Raw genomic sequence first — 26,320 nt, 5'->3', positions numbered from 1 at the left:
GATTGTGCGTCGAGCACCGTCAATGGCAGCCTTTAGCCTGAGTTGGGAGCATAACTCAGGTTGCCGTGACGGCACAGCGACTACGGCGTCATTTGACATCCGATGGTTCTCCGGCCAGGTGACGCGTTGCTCTGTAATTCACTGCCAAGCCACTAGAGGGGTGTGGGGTTATGTTTGTACGGTTTTGGGGCATGCTTGTTGACTTCCTTTTGTCTAGCTTAACGGAGAAAAACTAAACAATGCAAGATGGAACGCTAGAATGTGGATCTTCAGCTCATCAACTTTGAATAAATGTTGATTATACAAATGTTGAGGCACAGACGACGCAGAAGACAGTTTCGAGACGGTCTGTCCAACTTTTGATGCCGCATAGAGTTCTAGCCTCGGGTGAAAACCAGCTAGCTGTGGCGGCTAGCTTTAAACTGGCGTCGAGCACTGCGTCCATCGTTTTGTCCAAGGTCTGCAAAGCCCTCCGGCCCGATTTGTTTGCCGTATCCTACAAACAGCCAGTGGGAAGCCATAGCAGATTTCTGGCATCTATGGAATTTCCCAAACTGCGTTGGAAGCCTTGATGTTAACGGTATCATAAAGCACCGAGGCACTCTCAATCAGTGATGATGTATATCGTGTGTGAACTGTCTGTTGTTGAAAATGAAACATCAAAACAACTCTTTTGACACCAAACCTGTGCTTTACTCTTCATATACTTGAAGCGTGACACATAAATAAGTCAGACTCACAGCATACACATGTACACAATAAATGATGAAGTGTACCGACCATAAATACGACATAAAGTGATTAAATAGCTGGCAGTTTTTGGCCGACTGGGTCACCTCTTCGTGTGGCCATTCGATTCCGAACACACACATACTGTACTTGTCTCGGTGGTTCTTCCATTTTTTTATTCAATCGCTGGCTGACCTCCAGCCCTGTATTTTCAGAAATCTCCTCCCACGAATTGCTTGCCATTTGGCAATCTTCATAATGTCTTGACGAGACATTGTAGAAGTTGTTGTACTTGCTCTTCGTTGATACTCTCGTCGGCTTAGTCCATTTTGCGTGTAGAAAACTAATGTTTGAGAATGGCGGTGATTTCGCGCTGAACCAGAAACAACAGTCTGAGTGGACCAGTCATAGTCCATTTCCACCACGTCACACGCGTTGACGCGACGCGAAGTCAGAGAAAAAGAAGGACCCAGAAAGGCTACGGCCCAGGGTCGTAAATCGGGTCTTCCTTGACGGCGCGGGTGTGACGCAGAAGCATAACTCGGCCTTTAGAGCTAACTGAGACACTATTATAGTGGAAGATTTTGGTAGTAACTTGATGTTTTTTTTTTTTTTTTAAACATTGACACCTTTTTAACTACCATAATTTCCCGAATATAACGCGCACCCCCCCCCCCCCCCCGCCCCCAAATCAACTTGTAAAATCATGGTGCGCATTATAAACGGGTACAGGGATGGAGACAAAAATATAAATATATTGTATATATATATATATATAAAAGCCGATTCTTTTTTAATGACATGGCCATTTTGTGTTGAAGAAACGTGTGTGGCGATCCGTTGCCGACCATTACGGCACGTGACGTCACCATTTTGTTTCAGTCGTGGCGAGCTAGGGAAGGACTCGGAGGCGGAGTATCAAACAACGGAGCTAATCCGCGTTACTTTATTGACATTTAGGCTGCAACACGGTAGCAATGTCGGTCTCACAGTCACACGCAACCCGCGGAATATAACTATCTTTCCGGCTGTTCCTTCAACAAAATACCTCCCTCCGTGAACTATACAACGTGCCAACCGCAAGTTCCGCCGGTGAATTCTGTTATAACTCGCTACACGGTAATACTTCACTCTGATTGGTCGAATGATTTCGTCTGTGTTAAATTCTGCCTTTTTCACTCTTCATAAAGCACAGAATTTAGTTTCTTGAGCTCATTTTAGTCAGCGTTTATTGCAGCTGCGCAACTCGGACCGTAACAAACGTAACACAACACAGACTTTCTGTGTCCGTCAATTATATCTGTCCCTCGGGAAACTCAAATCCAAATAACAATAGTTCCTGTTGTTACATTCTAGTCAACAGCGATGCGCTTTTCTGATTTCCGACCTAAATTACCACTTTTATTTTGTCGTATCAATCAATAAAGAAACATTTATTCGTCATGATGAAACGAGTTATACGTTTCATCATATATACGAGTTATAAGTTATACAGCAGCCTTTAAAAGAAAAGTCACATCTGTTTTGTTTTCTCCTGGATTCTGGTAAGTTGAAGAAGTTGTCAGATCATATTATTACCCTACATATTAGAGGTGGGAATCTTTGGGCACCTAACGATTCGATTACGATTACGATTCAGAAGCTACGATTCAATTATAAATCGATTATTGATGACACCCCCACCCCGCTATTAGCTGCTTTTAATGTTTTGTACATTAGTTACAAAAACTGTTAAAAAAAAAAAAAAAAAAAAAGCCTCGCAGGCTTAAATAAACAACTATTTCAGTATCATGTTAACAGTTAAAAACAATACTCAAATCCCCATTCTGTATCAGCAGCTTTAAACTACATTCCATTAATTCAATGTTGTGAATCAACCGTTAAAGATTTAAAGATTTATAGATTTTATCCATCTTCGATGTTCCTCACATATACAGACGACAAGGAAATTATTAATATTGTGTTAAAATGTAAAAGTAAGTCATCTGTGGATTATCATGATATTAACATGTTAGTAATAAAAAAGATTATATTTTCCATTGTAAAGCCCTTAACATATTTCTGTAATTTATCACTTCAGTCTGGTTGTTTTCCTCAAAAAATGAAAATTGCTAGAGTAATACCATTATTCAAGAGCAACGATAAACACAATTTCACAAATTATAGACCAATCTCTCTATTGCCACAATTTTCAAAAATTTTAGAAAAACTTTTTAATTCTAGACTTGAAAAGTTCATAGAGAAACATCAAATACTAAATGCAGGACAATATGGGTTTAGAACGCATAGAACTACTTCAATGGCAATAATTGAGGCAGTAGAGGGAATTACTAATGCACTTGACCAGAATAAATATGCGGTTGGGATTTTTGTTGACCTCAAGAAAGCTTTTGACACATTAGATCATTCAATCTTACTTGAAAAATTAGAAAAATATGGTATTCGCGGGGTAGCTGGGGACTGGGTAAAAAGTTATTTAACAGGCAGGGAGCAATATGTCAACATCGGCTCTTATTCATCAAATAAACTAGGTATTTCATGTGGGGTTCCACAGGGGTCAGTGTTGGGGCCTAAACTTTTCTCTTTGTATATAAATGATATATTTAATGTATCCCAAGTTATAAAACTCATTCTCTTCGCAGATGATACAAATATTTTTTACAGTAGTGATAGTTACATTGAACTTGTAACTACCGTGAACAGGGAACTAAACTTGATTAAAGAATGGATGGATATAAATAAATTATCATTGAATATATGTAAAACTAAAGCAATGATTTTTGGGAATGCAAAAATTGATACAGAACCAACATTTAGTATTGAAGGTATACAAATTGAAAATGTTAGTGAGAATAAATTTTTGGGAGTTATAATTGATGACAAACTGTCTTGGAGACCCCACATCAGACATATAAAAACCAACATTTCAAGAAGCCTTTCAATTTTGAACAAAGTTAAAATATATCTTGATCACAATGCACTCCGTATTCTGTACTGTACCTTGATTCTCCCATATCTTACGTACTGTGTGGAAGTGTGGGGGAATACCTATCGCAATACGACAAATCCTTTAGTCATAGTACAGAAACGAGCAGTTCGCATCATTCATAAGACTGGATTTCTGGATCACACCCATGAACTATTTCTTCAATCTAAATTGTTTAAATTTCAAGACCTAGTTGATTACAACACTTCCATAATTCTATATAAAGCTTTCAACAACACATTACCCGCAAAGTTACAAACACATTTCACCATTCGTGAAAGAGCTCACAATTTAAGAGCTTACGGGGAGTTCGTACTTCCTAGATTTAGAACGACTCATAAAGAGCTTCTGTGTGTCTGTAAGAGGAGTTAAATTATGGAACAATCTGAGTTCATCACTAAGAGAGTGTAAAAATATTCACATATTTAAATTTCATTATAAACAATTAATTTGGTCTAAGTATATTCAGGAAGGGTCTTAAATGTACATCACTGTTTGTGTAGGTCTTTTTACCATACTGGTATGGATATACGCAATATAAGTGTGTGTGTATTTGTATATATTTACACACACACACACACACACACACACACACACACACACACACACACACACATATATATATATATATATATATATATATATATATATATATATATATATATATATATATATATACATATTTTGGGTTTGTTGTTCTTGTTTTTCTCTCTTTTGACTGAGGGAATCGATATTGAGGGTTCGGCCCTCCCGTTACATGTGTCAGGGAAGGATGTATTCTATGTAACTAAACAGAAACAGGTTGCAGGAAAATAGTTATTTATTTTGATGATTATTGAGAAATCGGGGTGGGATTCAATAAGTTTTCTTCGTCCCACTCCCTTTCAGGCATTTTGTTTTGTTTTGTTTTGTGTCTTTTTTTTGTCTCTGTTGTTTCTTGAAAGCAAAGATCTGTATTTGTGAAGATGAATGTAACTGCCTGAAATGAAATGAAATAAAAAATAAAAAATAAAATGGCTCCCATTATTCCATAATTTCTCTTTAGTCTACTTTCGACATGTGAAAGTTTTAAAACTATTTTAAAGATAGATTCAAAGCTCTGTTTTCTTGTATTCTTCTATTTATTGGTGCTAAAATAAGGGTGCGCGTTATACACGGGTGCGCCTTATATTCGGGAAATTACGGTACTATTTCGATTCTTGACAGGAGCATATCGATAACCTTTTGGGATACAAAGTATCGCGATATATCGCCATTTTGATATTTTGTCACACCCCTACTACATGATAACAAAGTAACATTGCTCTGATGAGAATGAGTTTTGCTCCTGTGTTTTCCTGACAGGCGGGTAGTAGTGGATTGTGTGTCAGTGTGTGTCGGTGTGTACGTATTGCGAAGCTGTGGCCTGTGTGTAGTGCTTGGGGCCTGCCTGCCTGCCTGCCTGCCTGCCTGCCTGCCTGTCTTTCTTTCCTACCCGCCTCCCTCCCTCTTTGCCTGCGAGGAAGACAAAATCCGCCGATGCAACAAGTCCTCCATTGACTCTCAGTTTAGTAAACTGTGTGCATGTTTCTGCCATTCGCTTTTCCCACGAATCGGCTAAGAGCGAATCAGAATATTAAGAAACGCCAAAAATGCGTCCGTTTTCGGAAGAAAACAACATTTTGGATTTTGGGAATCGCCAACTAAAAGTGTAACAAAAGCGACATTGGCGGCTCTGTGGTGCACACGACTAATACTTAGTACAGTTAGTACAGTGACTATATATTTTGAAATGCACTTTGTCTGTCGGAAAAATAAACATTTTTCAGCGACAGTGAACACTTGGAGCTGAACGTCCGGTGTTTGCAAGCAAAAGGCGGAGGAGGGGACTCCTCTTGGATAACTTACCTCGATTCATTTGTCGCTTTATCGCCAAATTCCCCCACTTTTGCGCACACGGGTGCATCGGCAGCATGTGGAAGGTTCCCCGGCAACTCGCGAGCGTCCACTGGGTTTCGCTTTGACGGAGGATCGGGCGCGCTGAGTGCGTAAAATGCGCCGGCTCTCTCCAAGGATGCGAAATATGCGCGGAATGGGAGCAGGAATGAAATGAACGCAGTGGACTGAGTTGAACGGGGCGGGGTGACTGGCGTCACTCCGGAGGGATGAAATGGAGTGAGTGAGTGAGAGATGGGAGGATGGGTGGCGGAAAAGAAAGAGCTGGCTGGGGGGAAGGGGCCTGAATGACTGTAGTGGAGGCACACGGTTGTGTTGAACAACAAAAGAGTGCAGCGCCCAAACTCTTTTCAAGACGAAAAGAATAAGAGCAAAGCAGCAGACGGCAAATGCACACGGCGTCAAACAAAGCACTGACAGCATCAGACTGGACTGTAATGTTGACACGCAAAGACAAGTTGCTCGATTGCTAAAAAAAAAAAAAGTACTCGGGTCAATATTTCATCCTGAAGAAAAAGTGATGGATGCCGTTTCTTAATTTGAAACTCAAGTTCTCAACTCTCACGCATAGCTATAACATACAGTGCCTTGCAAAAGTATTCGGCCCCCTTGAATCTTGCTACCTTTCGCCACATTTCAGGCTTCAAACATAAAGATATGAAATTTAATTTTTTTTTTGTCAAGAATCAACAACTAGTGGGACACAATCATGAAGTGGAACAAAATTTATTGGATAATTTAAACTTTTTTAACAAATAAAAAACTGAAAAGTGGGGCGTGCAATATTATTCGGCCCCCTTGCGTTAATACTTTGTAGCGCCACCTTTTGCTCCAATTACAGCTGCAAGTCGCTTGGGGTATGTTTCTATCAGTTTTGCACATCGAGAGACTGACATTCTTGCCCATTCTTCCTTGCAAAACAGCTCGAGCTCAGTGAGGTTGGATGGAGAGTGTTTGTAAACAGCAGTCTTCAGCTCTTTCCACAGATTCTCGATTGGATTCAGGTCTGGACTTTGACTTGGCCATTCTAACACCTGGATACGTTTATTTTTTAACCATTCCATTGTAGATTTGGCTTTATGTTTTGGATCATTGTCCTGTTGGAAGATAAATCTCCGTCCCAGTCTCAGGTCTTGTGCAGATACCAACAGGTTTTCTTCCAGAATGTTCCTGTATTTGGCTGCATCCATCTTACCGTCAATTTTAACCATCTTCCCTGTCCCTGCTGAAGAAAAGCAGGCCCAAACCATGATGCTGCCACCACGTTTGACAGTGGGGATGGTGTGTTCAGGGTGATGAGCTGTGTTGCTTTTACGCCAAACATATCGTTTTGCATTGTAGCCAAAAAGTTCAATTTTGGTTTCATCCGACCAGAGCACCTTCTTCCACATGTTTGGTGTGTCTCCCAGGTGGCTTGTGGCAAACTTTAAACGAGACTTTTTATGGATATCTTTGAGAAATGGCTTTCTTCTTGCCACTCTTCCATAAAGGCCAGATTTGTGCAGTGTACGACTGATTGTTGTCCTACGGACAGACTCTCCCACCTCAGCTGTAGATCTCTGCAGTTCATCCAGAGTGATCATGGGCCTCTTGGCTGCATCTCTGATCAGTTTTCTCCTTGTTTGAGAAGAAAGTTTGGAAGGACGGCCGGGTCTTGGTAGATTTGCAGTGGTCTGATGCTCCTTCCATTTCAATATGATGGCTTGCACAGTGCTCCTTGAGATGTTTAAAGCTTGGGAAATCTTTTTGTATCCAAATCCGGCTTTAAACTTCTCCACGACAGTATCTCGGACCTGCCTGGTGTGTTCCTTGGTTTTCATAATGCTCTCTGCACTTTAAACAGAACCCTGAGACTATCACAGAGCAGGTGCATTTATACGGAGACTTGATTACACACAGGTGGATTCTATTTATCATCATCGGTCATTTAGGACAACATTGGATCATTCAGAGATCCTCACTGAACTTCTGGAGTGAGTTTGCTGCACTGAAAGTAAAGGGGCCGAATAATATTGCACGCCTCACTTTTCAGTTTTTTATTTGTTAAAAAAGTTTAAATTATCCAATAAATGTTGTTCCACTTCACGATTGTGTCCCACTTGTTGTTGATTCTTGACAAAAAAATTAAATTTCATATCTTTATGTTTGAAGCCTGAAATGTGGCGAAAGGTTGCAAGATTCAAGGGGGCCGAATACTTTTGCAAGGCACTGTACTGTATACAGTGATCCCTCGTTTTTCGCGGTCGATGCCCCCCCCAGCCGCGAAATTTGAAAATCTGTGAAGTAGAGGCGGAGCTAATTTACATTTTAAAAATCTAAACAATTTATTTTTATTTTGGGTGTGTGTTCAATGTATTTTTTTTTCTGATTTAATAGCTCTGGAAAGATACGTACAGTGCTGGCCAAAAGTACTGGCACCCACAGGCGGAGTTTGACTATTGGGGCGGGGGGGGCACAACATCTTGATGAACCCGAAACGCAGTTTCAGCAATAAAATTAACTTTGAAGAATAATTATCATTATAAGTTGAAAATAAGCTTTTTTTCTTTCCCATCATTTTTGAGGGGAATTCTAAATCAAGCTGCTTAGGACAGCTATACTTTTCGCCAAGATGGGCATCCATTGAACATGCCCGCCGGTGTTAACAGGTGTTCTGTCAAATTTTGCACCCCATCAGAAATTGCAACTTTGTGTTAAAAATGGCCGCAAATACAGCGGTTTCAAAGTAAATACTACAAACTTTCTTTAAATAAAGGAATATTTACTTACATTTGATAATGGATGGACATGTAGAAAAGTTCTGCTCAGACACATTCTGCCATGTTACCTGCACACAACAACTGCACGCCGCTCTATCCCTGTTTACGTCTTCGCTGTGTACTTAAGCATTAATTTACGCCATATTCGTGTGAAACGTATGTTTCTGATGTTACTTGTTTATTTAGCACCTGAGGCTAACATTGAGAATCCAATTGATCGTAAGAGAGTGCTTATTCACCGCCACAACATCTTTGGCGGCAAAATATTATAAGGGTGCAAAATTTGTTGTACAATTAGCGTCTTTAGTGGGGCAAATTGAAACTCCGCTCACCATTTGGGCGGTGCTCTTTGGCTTTTCATGGTCCATATTTTTAATCTTTGGTTCTTGCTCAGTAGTTGTTGTTGCTTTTGACAGCTTAGGTTCGAAAAAATTACTTATCCATCTCCCTCTTCATCCCTCAGGTGGTTTGGGCTAAACAAAGCAAATGACCGTCTAAGGTTTTAGTTGTGTTACTTTGGGGGTTTCTTGAATAGAAAAACTTACTGAAAGCGTTGAATGACAGATCTTTAGTTACAGAACAGAAGAGACGCATCATCAACATTAACAGTCCACTGGCGGGCTTTTTTATCAGCTGTCTCGATCTTGCGGTGTATCTCTGACGTCCATGTGCTGTGACGAGCAGACTTTACTAATCGAACATGCAGATACGATTTGCTCATATCATTACAATAATCACATGATCTGTTTGAAAAATAATTTTGACCTGTTATAATTTTTTTTTTTGTTAATTTCATTCTTTTTTGTTTTGTTTGTTTGTTTTATTGCTTTACAACTTTTATAGACAATATTTTGTTGTACCATTGGGTACTGTGATTGGATAGGGATTGCTTCGGTTACAGAAATGGCGATTGAGCGGCTCCTCCGTTGCTAATTCAAATTGGAATGGACATCCGTGTTTTTTTTTTTATTTTTTTTTTTAAGAAACTTAACGAACTTAAGCCATGACAAAGACGCGGCCGAAAGTCAACTGTTTGACACCATCATCAGAAAATATAACGGGTAAAAACGCTACTGTTCAGGCTAAATTTACGTTGAAGAAGTGTGCCCCCCCCAAAAAAATGTAATGCTCCCCCCTGTAATTTCTTTCTGCAGCCAGGTCTGCTACCAAGTAATAGGCTTAGGGAGCCAATATTTTTGTCCATCCCATTATTGGAGTTTTGTGTAAAATGATAATGATTTTTTTTTTCTTTCTCTTTTGTGTTTTTTCATTGAAAGCAAAATAAATGAGGATATTACTACCAAAGCATTTGTAATTGAAATCATTTTCTGGGAGAAATTGAGCATTATTTGACAGAATTGCCGGAGGGGGGGGGGGCAATCTTTTTGGCCAGCACTGTATAACCAAAGGCGTAGGTTTGCATAGGGACGGTAGGGATATAACATCACCAACTTTTCAAGATGCTCAAATTGTCCCCACCAACTTTTAAGCAACCTGATGTACATTATAAAATGAGTTCAGTTATATAGGTCATTTAGGTTAGTCCGACCTGCATCAAAGTTAGTATAACATTACACTGTGTGGATTTGCTAACCTGGAAAACTGGATTTGGAAGCTGCTTAGAGAGAAGTGTCTCCTGTATGTGTTTTCTACTGTTAATGTTAATTAAACTATGTGAAATGTAGTGAATCGAGGTTTACCCCCTTCTCCCCAATTTTCAATTTTATTTTATTCATGTAGTCTTAAAGCAGTCCAAATGAGCTTTCATTTTTTTGTTGAGTTTGGAAAAAAAAACAGTAATGTTTTACCTGAAGGACAGCTCCATTTTTATTTATTTTTGTTAATCCCTGACTAAGAATTTTTTTTCAGTAATATTTATTTATTTAGACGGAAAATGTTAAGTGTTCTAAAGACAAATGTTTATTTTTTGCATTCCTGAATAGTTAATAGATTATTATTGAGTTTGTATTTATTGTGTATGTTAATATAATTTAAGTGATGTTCAAATATTGCGATTTAAATTTCCCAATAAAATCCAGACATCTTTTGCAGTTTTTGAAAACAAAGGTTTGAATCAAACACTGTATCACCTGGACCAATACACATGAAAGTAGATTTATTTTGCATTGATCATTTAGCCTATTAGTTAATGAGGCGTGTTATAATGTGTTTTCCTTTTTCCACAAAGTATAATTAAAAACAAAACAAAAACAGAACCAAAAAAAAACTTATAAGTATATATATATATATATATATATATATATATATATATATTAGTAATGGTTTTTGAACACTGCAAATGTAATAATTATGATATAAATTAGATATAATGTATATATAAGAAAACAATTATTTGTACATTTATACATTCATATATCTTAACATTTTTAAATTGAATAATGTATTTATTGTTTTAATTGGAAAAAAAATCTGCGATGGACTGAGGGTACAAAGTTTGAAGCGCGAAGTAGAGAGGGATCACTATATGTAAACAGCTACGCAGATGTTGGTATTTGCGATATTTGCAGTTACACTATACAATTTTTGCACTATTAGATCAATATCTATGCACAAACTGTCGTTTGCACCATATCAGGTCAGCCATCTGCCTCTTAGTCTAAGTACAGTGATACCTCTATTTCTCTATTTAGAAAAGTCTCTACGTACAGAATTTTCAGGTTAAGACACTCCTCAACGGGAAAATATTGCCTCTTGTTACAAAAGAAATTTCAGAATAAGAAAGGCAAAAATACAGTATGGCTGGTACTCGCAGCTCCCAGAGTTTACTGAACTACTCTGCCATTTGCTATTGCCTAGCATTCCTGGCATCCATTTGGCTAAGATGGACATCTACTGTATGTGTATGTGTGTATCCTAGAGTCCTCTTCCTTAGCCCCTCATGTGTCGACAGCTTTACATGAGTGTATAACTTTGATTCTTTATTCAATTCTTGTTTTGTTTTGGTTTTACATGATACACAACTCTGATTTTGTGTTTATTGACCAATAATCCAATTTGTAACATGAATTTGTTACATGTTTTGATGTTTGGAATGGATTTAGGGCATTTACATGGAAAAAGAGTCTTCACATTCAGAATTTTCAGGTTACGAAACTACTTCCAGAACCAATTAATATCTTAAGTAGAGGTACCACTGTATGTGGACGCCAGGTCTATATGGTGTTTTTATTAGTTACCAAAAACAGTCACTCGTCCTATTAGTTGTGCACTACATTATTACAAAGTAACACTGCTATGATGCAAATGAGTTTTGCCCCTTTGTTTTCCTGACTAGTGGGTAGTAGGCTATATGGTAGTGGCAAACTTGTGAAATTTTTACAAATGCATTTTTTTTTTGCACAGTATGACAGTCAAGTTAAGAATCTACTTCCAAAACCAGTTAATTTCATAAGTAGAGGTACCACTGTACTGCAAATTGTCATACAAGCACTATTGCGTGGTTATATTATCACTACTTGCTGTCAGTCACTTGTTCACTTTATTCCCAATCTGTTTACACTTAAAAAACGCACATGCACTGTTTTAACTTTTAGATAGTTTTTTTCCATTGTATGTACACATTACCTTTGTGTTTTTACAAATTACTGAATCCATTATTGTATTATTTATGGAAGAGAGTCAATTAAAACACTTATGAAAAAGCGCTGCTTGACTTTTAAACTGGTGTTTTTCATTGTATATAGACATTAGCTTTGTTTGTTACAAATTATTGAATCTCTTGTTGTATTTATTATGCAAGCGAGTCAATTAAAACACTTATGAAAAACCATTGTTCAATATATACAGTGGTATGAAAAAGTATCTGAACCTTTTGGAATTTCTCACATTTCTGCAGTAAATCACCATCAAATGTGATCTGATCTATGTCAAAATCACACAGATGTAACAACAGTGTCTGCTTTAACTAAAACCACCCAAACATTCATAGGTTTTCATATTTTAATGAGGATAGCATGCAAACAATGATAGATGGGGGAAAAATATGTGAGTGAATCTTCTGCCTAAGGAGACTTAAAGAGCAATTGAAACCAATTTTTACCAAACAATTTAAGTCAGGTGCATGCCCAGTAACTGATGAGTGGTTTAAAGCTGCACTGCCCGCTATAAAACACACACCTGGTAAGAATTGTCTTGATTAGAAGCATTGTCTTATGTGCCTCATGGCTCAGTCAAAAGAGGTATCTGAAGACCTGCGATCAAGGATTGTTAATTTGTATAAAGCTGGGAAGGGATACAAAAGCATCATTAAAAGTCTGGATGTCCATCAATCGACAGTTAGAGAAGTTTTCTACAAATGGAGAGCGTTTGGCACTGGTGCTTCTCTCCCAAGGAGTGGCCGTCCACCAAAGATGATGCCAAGAGTTGAGTGCAGAATACACAGAGAGGTAAAAAAGAACTTTAGAGTGTCTGCTGAAGACTTATAGAAATCATTGGCACTGTTCAATATCTCTGTGCACACATCAACTATATGTAAAACTATGGCCAAGAATGGTGTTCATGGGAGGACTCCACAGAGGAAGCCACTGCTGTCTAAAAAAACATTGTTGCTCGTTTAATGTTCGCAAAACTACTTAGACTTGGACACTCCACAAAAGTTTTGGCCAAATATTTTGTGGACTGATGAAACCAAAGTTGAATTGTTTGGGAGTAACACACAATATCATGTGTGGAGGAAAAATGGAACAGCTCACCAACATCAACACCACATTCCCACCGTGAAGCATGGTGGAGGTAGCATCATGATTTAGGGCTGTTTTGCTGCCTCAGGGCCTGGAAAACCTGCAATCATCAATGGAAGAATGTTTTGCAGGAAAATCTGAGGCCATCTGTCAGACAGTTGAAGCTAAAAAGAGGATGGATGCTGCAACAAGACAGGGATCCAAAACACAGAAGTAAATCAACTTCAGAACGGTTTCAGAAGAACGAAATACACGCTCTGGAGTAGCCAAGTCAAAGTCCAGACTTGACCCCATTGAGATGCTGTGGCATGACCTAAAGACAGCGATTCATGCCAGACATCGCGGGAATCTTACTGAACTACAGCAGCTTTGTCGAGAACAATGGGCCACGATTAGTCCTGATCGTTGTGCCAGACTGATCTGCAGCTAAAGGAAGCGTCTGGTTGAAGTTACTGCGGCCACAAAATATCAAATGTGGTGGTTCACTTACTTATTTTCCCCCCTTCTGTCATTGTTTGCATTCTATCCTCTTTAAAACATGAAAACCTATTCATGTTTGGGTGGTTTTAGTTAAAGCAGAGTTTTTTTTATCTGTGGGATTTTGAGAAAGGTTAGATCACATTTGATGGTGATTTTATGTAGAATTGTTAGAAATTCCAAATAGGTTCAGATACTTTTCATACCACTGTATGTAACGTGATTGCACAAATTGTATGACCTTTGTCCCTCTGAGGTTGTCATAGTTGCCACTGTACAGCTACACGTGAAAAGTGGCCTTATTACGTTTACGCTGCTGACAACAGCCTCTCACTTACACAATGAATGAGTTGCCACGGCATAGGAATGGTTAAAAAAAAAAAAAAAAAAAAAAAAAGAACCAAGTCAACGTTCTGGAGTGGCTGAGTCAAATCACAGACCTCAATCTTATAGAGAATTTGTAACTGGACTTGAAAAGGGCTGTTCATAACCTACACCGGCGTAACCTGACAGATCAGTTTTGACAAAAAATAATGGAGTAAAATTGCAGCAGGCAGGTGTGCAAGACTGATTGAGACTTATCCACACAGTCTCACTGCTGTAAATGCAGCAGTGAACACACTTTGACATTAAAAAGTTTTTGACATTAAAAAGTTTTTTTTCCAATACATTTTTATGTTAAAAATGCCAAATTGATTTGACGATGACTGATTTATAAATGCAATGAAAAGGAAAATATCCAAATTTGTGTGAAACTGATAGTGAGGAACATCGATTAATAAAGTCGTGTTTTGTTTGAAAGTGAGCGAAGGGTAGGAGACGGAAATGTTGCCACACAAATAATATGTCACACACAGTCAGTGTGTGTCTGAAGCACATGGGGCTCAACTGTGTGTTGGTATGTAAGTATATGTGAATATTTCTTCCAAACATGCTGCAGAGTGGAATGCTCAGTGTATAGTGTGCCTGCTACTGCTTTACTCCGTGCTTGTGGTGTAGGGTTTCAGTGGGTGTTCCAGGCTGTGACCCTGGCATATCTGTGTTTGTTTTATGTCACAGCTCCTCCCTTTAGGGAGATGACAGTCCAGCCTCGCCTGAGGGGATGAAACCTGAGATAGGGAGAGCTTAGTGATAAACAACAACTCCTTTATGAGGCGGCTGCTTGGTGTATTCAGTGATCTGACAGAGCGGGAGAGACAAAAGATTTTCTGGTTAGGGCAGTGGCTCCCTGAAAGTGGGATCCCTGCAGTGCAGTTCCTTTAGTAGGGAATAAGTGAATGTTTTATGTACTGTAAAGATAAAACATTGCAGGTGCAATGTACATAAAAGGTTGGAAAAGTGTTGTTTTTTACCCAAGATTTACAATGGTCAACAAGCATTAAAAAAATATAAAATGACGTATTTTAAGCATGTCAGAGGTGATTGCTCTAAGACTGCAAGGGAAGCTCAGCTTCCTTGAAAATGTCAAAAATAAAGTGATCAAATGTACTGTTCTGTGTACATGTCTTTGACCAAATATGCGCAACAACACGCTCAACTTTTGAATTTGAATTGAATTCTTCGTTTGAACACGATTATTAAAAATAAACAAAGCCATTACAGTCCAATATTTTACATTGCAATGCAATATATAAAAATGAAATACACAAAATGTCATAACAGCCTCACAGGCCACAACAAAACCATTTGCAAAAGGAGTAAGTAGACGTTAATACTTAATGAAACCTATCCCTTTAATAGGAAAATTGAGCATCAACATTTGACCATTACATTATCTTATACCAAAATGGGATAGCTTTAATATACAAAATTTGAATGTAGTATAAAATAATTTTAAATAGTCTAGTTTCTGCACCTGCGATTGTCATCAATGTAACTCTTCCACTTTGTACGTCATAATAATACATTCTTTACACTTGAGCATTGCTTTGTCCCCACATCAATACCATTCCATAATTTCACTCCACATACCGAAATACAGAACGATTTTAATGTTGTCCTGGCCCTTTTGGTTCAGAATCAGCTTCTTATCACTGGTTACGACGCACCTTTCTTTTGATTCATTTTTCACTGCTTTAAACACTGTGGATGCTGAGCATTTTGATGGACTTGCTTAATTCTACCATGCAGAATTTTCCTTTCTCACCAGTTGACATACGTGGCAGACCTTCACCGATAAGTGTTTCCATTTTAGCTTCAATAGACTCTAACAATTTTCTGGAAGAATTCTAATTTTAATTAAGATTTTGCCTTTCTTTTTCATTTCTCACATTTTAATTAACATTAACAGTAGAAAACATATACTGGAGGATATTTCTCTCAAAGCAGCTCGAGTTCAGGATATTTACACAGATGAATTTTATGCTAACTGATGCAGGTAGGACTTTCAGTAGCAAAATTGGTGGTGTGTTTCCCACCTCCACAACATTGACGTCTTTTTACATTGCTTACAGTGGCAGCTGCTGGCGGAAAAAAAACTTCTAATATTCCTCGTCTTCGAAGGGGGGAGGGGGGTGGCATGTTGTATTTGTGTCGGAGCTGTGATTGCTTGTGTGTGTGTGTGTGGGGGGGTCTTAAGTCATTAGCCAATCAAACGTGGGTGGAGGGAAAAAAATAGACTGGCACATTCAGCAAGTAAAAAGGGGTCAATCTAAGTCCGAACAAAATGAAAGTAATTCACTAAATAATGGTAGGGTCAATTCTATCCTTACAACATATGGGAAGACAATCTAAATGACCTATGTAACTGATGTCATTATATAATGCAAATAAGGTTGCTTAAAAGTAGGGTTGGGCATCGTTTGAAATTGAACGATTCCGGTTCCGATTCTGGTTCCATGTTTCGATTCCGATTCTTTTAAGAGGCAGCATCAAAAAAAAAAAAAAAAATGCAGGGTCAGAAAATCTATAGTTTGCTGTGTCAGAAAATCTATAGTTTAAGAATTTATTAGTTTATATTAACGTCTTAACTTCTCAATTAAAAAAAATTTAATTTCAAATGAATTGTTATTTACTATTATTGTCAGGGAATGCGGGCAGGAAGGTGGTGTGTGGACCCAAGTGCAGGGAAACAGGGGTGAGGCAGAAAAAGCGGTGCAATAATTTTTTAATAAATGCCAACAAAAAAACAAAGTACCAACAAAACGACCAGGGGATCCAAAAACTCTTAACAAAAATCAGGCTAACAAATCAACTTACTTTCAAAGCAGGACAAGGAACACGAGGAACTGGGGGAAAACACTGATATGAGCATGGACATGCACATTGAAAATGTCACGACAAGGAGTGAAAAGAAACTGGGAGCTTATATAAATACACAGATAAGGGGTAACGAGACAGCGAGGAACAGGTTGGTGGCACAGGAAGATGCAGTTGGAGGATACACTAGGAGCAGGCACAACAGGTGAAATCAATGGGCAATCACAGGGACGCACTAGGAGGTAACCAAATTATTTATTATTAATACAATTAATATGAAATTTATGAATTATATGAACTTCTCACAGGGTTATTTATAACATGCATATAAATATCAGTCTTTGAAGTCGAATGTGATGAAGTTTCTTTCCACAGGAGTGCACGGAGAAAACATTCACTTATATTCTTTGCCATACATGTACCCTAGCTGCGAGTTACGACAAAGCATTAGTATAAATTATTCTATTTATTATAACTTGATGTAGATGAGGCGAAATAACAAGGTTTCCTTATTTGTAAAACCGATTCTGTTGTGTTTACAGACACATGCCATGTTTATGTACAATACCAGATAGGACAGTGAGTGGTGCTGTAGGAGTGTGTACGTATAATGCGGAGAAGACAAGATGAGAGCGTCTGGCTAGGATGCTTTGTGATGTGATGCTATGTTTTCACTGTTCCGAGTGCATTAAAAAACTAATCGAATGCTTCATATGGCTGCTTCTTTCTAAATAAGCAACACAACAGATTCCAAAGCAAAAATCCTTTTAATACTGTTGATTTTAACGGAGGCGTCTACTGCTTTAAGATGGCGGCTTTTTACTAACGCCAGCGAGTCTGTCATTTTGCATCTAGTTCTCTTTATATGTTCTAACGCCGCTGAGTCTGTCATTTCGCATGTAGTTCTATTTACATGTGATATCTACCATAGCACGACGTAATAATACGATTTATTGTCATACTATTCCATCCATCCATCATCTACTGCTTAATCCGGGGTTGGGTCGCTGGGACAGCAGAAGACAGACATAATGCATTGTTTTACATACCTGGTTCTGATGGCTAAGCGTGTCATTACGTAGCACTCAGCTAGCTTTGCAATTGGCACTTAGGCTATATTCCATGAAGCTGGTCGTGCAGAATTGGTCGTGCAGCCACATTTGCATGATATAGTTTTGCTGCAAATGTTGCACGGAGCTGACTGGTCTTTTTTTTTTTTTGTGTAAAGTTTAAGTCAAACGTTTGAGTGCCTTTTTTTCCTGCTCGGTGGTCAGGGCATCGAAATTTAAAAATTCGAACGGTTCCGGGAAGAAGCGGTGTGTTAGGACCGGGTCCCATCGATGCTCATTGCTCGATGCCCAACCCTACTTAAAAGTTCTTGTGGACAATATGAGCAACCTAAAAATGTTGGTAGTGTTACGCCCCTTCCGTACCGCCCTTGGTCAGAGCGCTACCCTGTGACACCCAGATTCATCACCAAATGAAGGGGTTAGTTTTAAATAGAAGGGGCAGTACAGGTGACTTGACATTACATTTTGTTATGAATTTGTGAAACCATGTGTCCTAACCCATGGAATGCTTTTTTTGTGGAGTTTTTCTGTTTGACTTCCTGTTGCTGCTGCAGCTCAAGACTATTAGGTGTGGCTGATATGTTATGCCATTTCAAAGGCCTGTCAGGGATAAATTATTGCTCTTGAAGAAATCTGCCCAGCAAAAACTTGTGTGTGTTGCCTTTTCAACATTCTTCATGTAAATGAGGGTTATCAGTGTGGTCTGATATAGCTTATCTGTTGCCAAATAACTTTGAAAAAACAATGCTTGACTTATCTCTTTCAGTTACACTGACAATGTTAGACGTCCAAACAGAATATTTTAATCCTTCTGCTGGGAATTCAAATTAGTTTGTCACTTTTGAAGTCTAATTCATTTGAACTGGGAGGGCGAAACAACAAAAGCCCTTCCAGTTAAAATGGATTGGATCTATCGATGGCAATGGTAGCGAATGAGTTAATTTGAGAATTTTTTTTTCACTTTCTTTTCTTTACCTTTACAGGGTCCTCAATTTATGAAACCTGTGTTACTACCCGATCGTGACGGATTGCTACTGCTCATGCGCGATCCAACATCACTTCCTCTCAAGCGTTGACAGCAGATCTAGATACTGTATAGAGCCTACCCACGTACCACGTGCTCGCTGTATGGTTCCGCCCACTTGTCCGTCATTTTGACTCTGTATTAGCATTGTTTTCAATTGATGGCGAAATTTAAAATGCATTTCATGGAAGACCCGGTGCTTTCTGATGCCGTAAACTCACTGGATCTGTTGCATAAAAGGCGTTATGAGGAAAAGCTTCGTTCTATACAGTCGCCAGATCCATATTTGATGCCCAAATCGATGTTTTCCGACCCACTGTCTTCGCCCTGTCTGCCTGACATCTGCTACGCAGATATTTACAATTATCTTGTCAACACTAAATCAGCCTATTCTCACGAAAATATGAAAAACTTCAAGAGCTTGGAGGCTTATAAATACTTCGTTGCTGGTTGGGTGAAACAGGTCCTCGTCCACGAAAATTCGGCAGGAATCTATCTTGTGCTTGGAAAGGTGAGTTACGAAATTTTCAATTCAAAGTCTTTTGTTATTGCTAACATCCACTGTCAAGTCTAATGTATTTCATGTCGTTTGTCAATGGAGTTAAGGCTTTTAATGTTTATATGGTTTAGCGATAGCATTCTCACTACATACATACGTGTATGTTGTCGGCGATTAGCCTAGCAATGATCTTAATAGTGGTTATTTGTCAGCCCCGTAGACGAGGCCAGTTTCTTTCACTTGGTGCCAGCTAAATATTATTCAAAAAATAACGATGGTGGAAGAAAGGGAAGTCACAAACATCTTGAATTTGAAACTACGTCGTACTACGTCGTATGTTGTCGGCCATTAGCCTCGCAATGATCTTAATTGTGGTTATTTGTCAGCCCCGTGGGTAGGCTCTACCACGTACAGCGAGCACGTGGTACGTGGGTAGGCTCTACCACGTACCAAGTGCTCGCTGTATGGTTCCGCCCACTTGTCCGTCAAAACATAGTATTAACCTGTTACGGCTACGTACATTTCTCCTATTTACGGCGTGTTTTTCTGCTCCTTAACATTAATAATCAAAATGGTGAAGGCGTGTGTGGCTGTTGGTTGCACTAACAGAGAAGATGGAAGGAGAGACTTGAAGTTTTACCGTATTCCGAGGGATCCAAAGAGGAGAGCGAAATGGACGGCTGCAATTCGACGTGAAAACTGGACACCAAAAAATCACCACAGACTATGTAGTAGTCATTTTATATCCGGTAAGATGCATTTAATATATATTTAGAGGGTTTTGGCCTGACAACCACAATTAAGATCATTGCTAGGCTAATCGCCGACAACATACGACGTAGTATGACATAGTTTCAAATTCAACATGTTTGTGACTTCCCTTTCTTCCACCATCGTTATTTTTTGAATAATATTTAGCTGGTACCAAGTGAAAGAAACTGGCCTCGTCTACGGGGCTGACAAATAACCACAATTAAGATCATTGCGAGGCTAATCGCCGACAACATACGACGTAGTACGACATAGTTTCAAATTCAAGATGTTTGTGACTTCCCTTTCTTCCACCATCGTTATTTTTTGAATAATATTTAGCTGGTACCAAGTGAAAGAAACTGGCCTCGTCTACGGGGCTGACAAATAACCACAATTAAGATCATTGCTAGGCTAATCGCCGACAACATACACGTATGTATGTCGTGAGAGTGCTATCGCTAAACCATATAAACATTAAAAGCCTTAACTCCATTGACAAACGACATGAAATACATTAGACTTGACAGTGGATGTTAGCAATAACAAAAGATTTTGAATTGAAAATTTCCTAACTCACCTTTCCAAGCACAAGATAGATTCCTGCCGAACGAGGACCTGTTTCACCCAACCAGCAACGAAGTATTATAAGCCTCCAAGCTCTTGAAGTTTTTCAAATTTTCGTGGGAATAGGCTGATTTTGTGTGGACAAGATAATTGTAAATATCAGCGTAGCAGATGTCAGGCAGACAGGGCGAAGACAGTGGGTCGAAAAACATCGATTTGGGCATCAAATATGGATCTGGCGACTGTATAGAACGAAGCTTTTCCTCATAACGCCTTTTATGCAACAGATCCAGTGAGTTTGCGGCATCAGAAAGCACCGGGTCTTCCATGAAATGCATTTTAAATTCCGCCATCAATTGAAAACAATGCTAATACAGAGTCAAAATGACGGACAAGTGGGCGGAGCCATACAGCGAGCACGTGGTACGTGGGTAGGCTCTATAGACGTGATAGATACAATGATACAAATACATTTTTGTTTGATGATGATGATGATGAAGATTTTCAATTAAAATAATTATTTGCACTCGAAAGGGAGTGGGAGGAAGAAAAAAATTATTTAATCCCAGCCCTTATCTTATCGTCCAGCATTATTTCTTGGGGATAGACACCCAACTGGAGGTGGCTCATTAACAATACTCCACATACAGACACACAAAAACGTTTGTGAGTAATTCGAAATCTGGGTAACATAAAATCTCCAGAGCCTCGCAGACTGCATACTCCCACGAACCTTAAAAAGGTTTTTTATATTGCATGGCAGTAATTGATTAGATCAGTGCTTCTCAATTATTTTCTGTTACGCCCTCCCAAGGAAGACATAAATGTTTCGCGCCCGCCCAAACTCTCTGCCGCCACTGTAAATAGTATCATTTGTCAATAAAATTACTATTATAAATATGCATCTGCCTAACATTGTCCTTTTTTTCTAATAAAGAAAAAAAGTAACATAGATCAACTTATAATAAAGTACAACTTTATTAACATTGTTTTGTTTGTAACAGAGAAGACTTGACGCGCATCAATTTGCCTGAATTTCCAAAAAAGTCACATCCAAACTGTAAAAAATACACTCAAGGTTCATTTTTGACCATTTGATACAGAAAAATAAAATGTAATAAAATCAGTAAATAATAACAAATTAAAATTGATTAGAAACATTCACTCATGAGGACAATATGCCCAAAAATTTGACCGAAAAAACAAAACTGAATAAAAGAAAAAAAAGAGTGTCCTTGGACAGAAGGACAGTTTTTATTTTTGCTGCTCACAGTATTTACCTCCTTTGCAATGGTGTGGAGTTATTTTGCAATGAGCATGCTAACAATGCTCACTGGTTTACTGATATAACACTGAGAAAGCAGGACGATTGTTGGCAATATTCGGGACGTTTTCACTGAAAAACAATCAAGACGCTTATCAATGAGATTGGGGTCTAATGTCTTTAAGTGGCGTCTTAATTGATTTGGCTTCTGGCTGTCCGCTATAATTATTTTTAGACACAGTAAACAGTGGTCTTTCCTCATCACACACTGTATTAAAAGTCAAACCTAAAAGGCAAACGGCACGAAAAAAGCGCATTCTCGGCGGCCGAGGTAGAACCGTAGGTGAGGGCGGTCGTCGTGACGATCCCAAGCCGAAAATGGCACTTCTCGGGCGGCGACGTGAGAACCGGACAAGACAGTGGGTCGCTGCGTGAGTGAGTCTGGTCGGAAAACGGCTTTCGAAAACGGCGGCGGCATACTGCTCTTCCTATCTGTTTTCAGTGTGTGCTGAGTGCTCTTCCTTAGTTCAAAAATACTGCGCGCACTCTGAAAATGAGAGCGCCACTGCCACCCACTGAGTGGATGTGCAAGTACACTTTATTCCAGTACGGCAAAAAAAAAAAAAAAAAAAAAAAAAAAAGCATGTTCCCCGAGGTCACATGCGCCCCCCCCTGGCATCGCTCTGCGCCCCCCCAGGGGGGGCGCGCCCCACTATTTGAGAAGTACTGGATTAGATGCTTTAAATAACATTGTAGCTGTATGATAGTTTACAAGATCTTTGATTTTTACATGAGCAAATATATGATGGGTATGATCAAGAAATCCTACCTTATGTATAATCCATACCGCTCGTTTCTGCAATATGACTAATGTAATGATAATAATAATAATAATATGATGTGTCTGATGTGGGCTTTCCGTGATAATTTACTATCTATAATAACTCCTAAAAAATTGAATTCATTCACATCGCGATTGGGATCCCGTCTATCTTTATCTGTAATTCTGAGATATTTTTAAGGTTACTAAACATCATTACTTTTGTCTTACTTAAGTGATAATTTATGAATATCCATCCACATCTTTAATTGACTTAATTCCTCATTTACATTGGTTACCAGTTTATTTTGACTTTCAATACTATACAATATGTTTGTGCCATCTGCAAAAAGTATAAATTTCAAAAACTGAGATACATTATATATATCATTAATATAAATATTAAATAATCTTGGTCCCAAAACGGACCCCTGAGGGACCCCATGAGAGATACGGAGCTATTCGGATGACCAGTTCTCCAATGGTGGTATCGGTATCGGCGAGTACCAACAAAGAGGGCGCCGATACCATTTACCGGTCAAGTATTATAACACTTGACCGCAGCCTTTTTTTTTCTGACACTCAATACACTCTCTGTTGTGAGTGATGACACGTGATCACTTTGTATGCCATACTATGTATTGGCCTGCCCCAGACCAATGACAGCGGGCCAATAGCCGCTCTTAACCAATGCCGGGACAGCTTTTTCATATGTAGGAAAAAGAAACTACGAGAGCAAATTGTGGGCAGTCTGGAAATATTTCAGTTTATAATCTCCGTCAAGTACAATGGCTGCATGCAACATTTGCAGCTTGAAAGTTACAAGAGGTGGAGTTAAATTGGCCAGTTTCAATTCCTCGAACCTGATAAAACATTCGAAGACGAAACCAGAATGAACAGAAAGAGTTTGAGGCTACAACAGCAGCAACTGCTGTCTGAAGGCGGTACACAAAAAAGCCCGCCTGTCATATCAGACCATAAAACATGGTTCCAGTAATCCATGTGCTTTGTTAACATGTCTTCAGCAAACTGTTTGCGGGCTTTCTACAGTAGTGTACCATCTTCAGAAGAGGCTTCCTCCTGGTGTGACAGCCATGCACACCAATTTGATGCAGAGTGCAGCGTATGGTCTGAGCACTAACAGGCTGACCCCCCCACCTTTTCAATCTCTGCAGCAATGCTGACAGCAATCCTGTAACGAGTCACATGATATAGGGGTGTACTCACTTTTGTTGCCAGGGGTTTAGATACTAATGGCAATATTTTGAGGGGAAAATAAATTACCGTATTGGCCCAAATAGAAGACGGTGTTTTTTGCATTGAAATAAGACTGAAAAAGAGGGGGTCGTCTTATATTCGCGGTCTAGACATTATACCCATTCGTGAAGCTAGATGGCGCCAGATATCATTGAAGCGATGTTCTTTCATGACAGATCTCGGCTACTTTCAAGTTTAACCAGTTTACATTATTTTATTGCAATGTTTTTTCTTATTCAGATTTGTTTCAAGACAACAGTTACAGTTAGACTTCATTTTGATGGTTAATGCAGTTATTGCAATTTTGTTGTTTTATCACAATAGATTGGTTTGTTTCCATTTCAAAAACCAGAAGCCATTCATTTACGAATGTGATTGCACTTTAGTTTACATATTTAAATGTTCAGATATTAAGATTTGAATGAGGAAAAATAACATGCTTTTTCTCTCAAATATATTGTTATAATCGTTGTATAGAGTTCATTTTGCCTACACTTATATATTCATCAAACCCTTTCTTTTATCCCAAGCAATAGTAGGCAGTTTTATTTACCTGACATGTTTTGGCGGGCACTTCCGCCTTCATCAGAGGGTCACTGATGTTGGTGTGACGCGTCTTTATCAGCTGATGGATGAAGGCGTGACTCACCTGCCAGAATGACAGGCGAGTCACGCCCTCTGCTGCCCATTCACTCTTCCAAGATGCTGTTCCAGGTCGTAGAGAGCATGTATGCCCCCTCGTCCCTGTTCATGGTCCTCGGGCCCCGCTTGCGGATCTCAAGAAAACACCGAAGAAAACAAACAACAGCGCTGGACCAGGGAGGCCATTGAGATTCGCAAGCGGGGCCCGAGGACCCTCAACAGGGACGAGGGGGCATACATGCTCTCTACGACCTGGAACAACATCATGGAAGAGTGAATGGGCAGCAGACGGCGTGACTCGCCTGTCATTCTGGCAGCTGAGTCATGCCTTCATCCATCAGCTGATAAAGACGCGTCACACCAACATCAGTGACCCTCTGATGAAGGCGGAAGTGCCCGCCGAAAATGTCAGGTAAATAAAACTACCTACTATTGCCTGGGATAAAAGACAGGGTTTGACGAATATTGTTATAATCATTTGTTTCGGATGTACTGTAATTATTTTCTGTATAAAAATCAATTTGGTGTTCAAAAAGTCTTTTTTCAAACTTGAGTCTTGAAAAAGAGGGGGTCGTCTTATAATCAGGGCCGTCTTATATTCGGGCCAATGCAGTAACTCTATTATATAAGCTGCACATAGACTACTTTTCATTGTGTCAAAGTGTCATTTTGTCAGTGCTGTCCCATGAAAAGATATACTTAAATATCTGCAGAAATGTGAGGGGTGTACTCACTTTTGTGATACACTGTGTATATATATACATATATGTATATATATATTTCAAACAAAGTGGTATCGGTACGGCATCGGCCGATACTGCACAGCCAGGTATCGGTATCAGTGCCAAAAAATGGTATCGGTGCAACACTAGCAATTGCCAATGAGGTGGTTGTCTTTGTTCTAAACCCATACTGGCCCTAGTTAAATATGTTGTGTTTATCTTTACCTTTCTTTTTTTTTGTTTGTGTGAAAATGTTTTTAAAAAATGACTAAGCATTCAATTATTATGCCATTCATAGAAGAAAACAATGCTTTTTAAATGCTGTTACTGTTTTAATGTGCACATGTAGAACATAAACTCAAACTACACTCACATATGCAAATATAAAACTGAAGCCTTCGTACATTATTTACACTGTTTCTTACATAGTACTTTAAAGACTTACTAAAAAGGCTAGTTAATCAATAGATATTTATAAAACCTTTGGGAAACATTGGCTATTATAACAAAGTCTTTAACGTTTAAGTTTTTTAATTTTAACAGTGTAAATGGTCTCTGAAGGCTTTACTTCGAGTGAGGGGAGTGGAGGACAGTTAGGTAGAAAAGGACAGCACTTTTTAAATTCTTTAAAGACATTAAGTTCATGTATATATTAGGGGTGGAACAGTAAATATTGTAATATATGTATTGGACAACCTACATTGGAGACTGCAGCTCGGTAGGAAAAAATTAGGGATTTACAAAGGCATGTGTTTGGATTCCTGCATGCATACAGATTCATACATCTGGATTTTGTTGTGTATGCGTACGTTTTCTGGACTTGATGCAATGTTTACATAGGAAATCCAAGCAAGTCTTTGTACATGAGGCCTCAGGTGTGTGAAAAACTCCCACCTTTGTTGTTGTTTTTTTTTTTTTACG

At 38.9% G+C, this 26,320-nt stretch overlaps 2 protein-coding genes across 3 annotated transcripts in view; both read right to left on the bottom strand.

Annotated features, from left to right (window-relative positions):
* LOC130915833 (transcriptional enhancer factor TEF-1-like) overlaps positions 1-5,838 on the bottom strand; it is a 106,237-nt gene extending 100,399 nt beyond the window's left edge. For both annotated transcript variants that reach the window (XM_057835955.1, XM_057835954.1), the window contains exon 1: positions 5,603-5,838. The gene's annotated coding sequence lies outside the window, so the exon portion shown is untranslated. The remainder of the gene's footprint in view (positions 1-5,602) is intronic.
* Positions 1-26,320, bottom strand: part of LOC130916654 (E3 SUMO-protein ligase ZBED1-like) — a 53,189-nt gene that overhangs the window by 7,280 nt on the left and 19,589 nt on the right. The gene's annotated exons all lie outside the window — the stretch shown is intronic.

The sequence above is a fragment of the Corythoichthys intestinalis genome, chromosome 5 (assembly GCF_030265065.1).
Source record: "Corythoichthys intestinalis isolate RoL2023-P3 chromosome 5, ASM3026506v1, whole genome shotgun sequence".
Taxonomy (NCBI): Eukaryota; Metazoa; Chordata; class Actinopteri; order Syngnathiformes; family Syngnathidae; genus Corythoichthys; species Corythoichthys intestinalis.
This window is presented reverse-complemented; position numbering and strand designations above follow the sequence as displayed.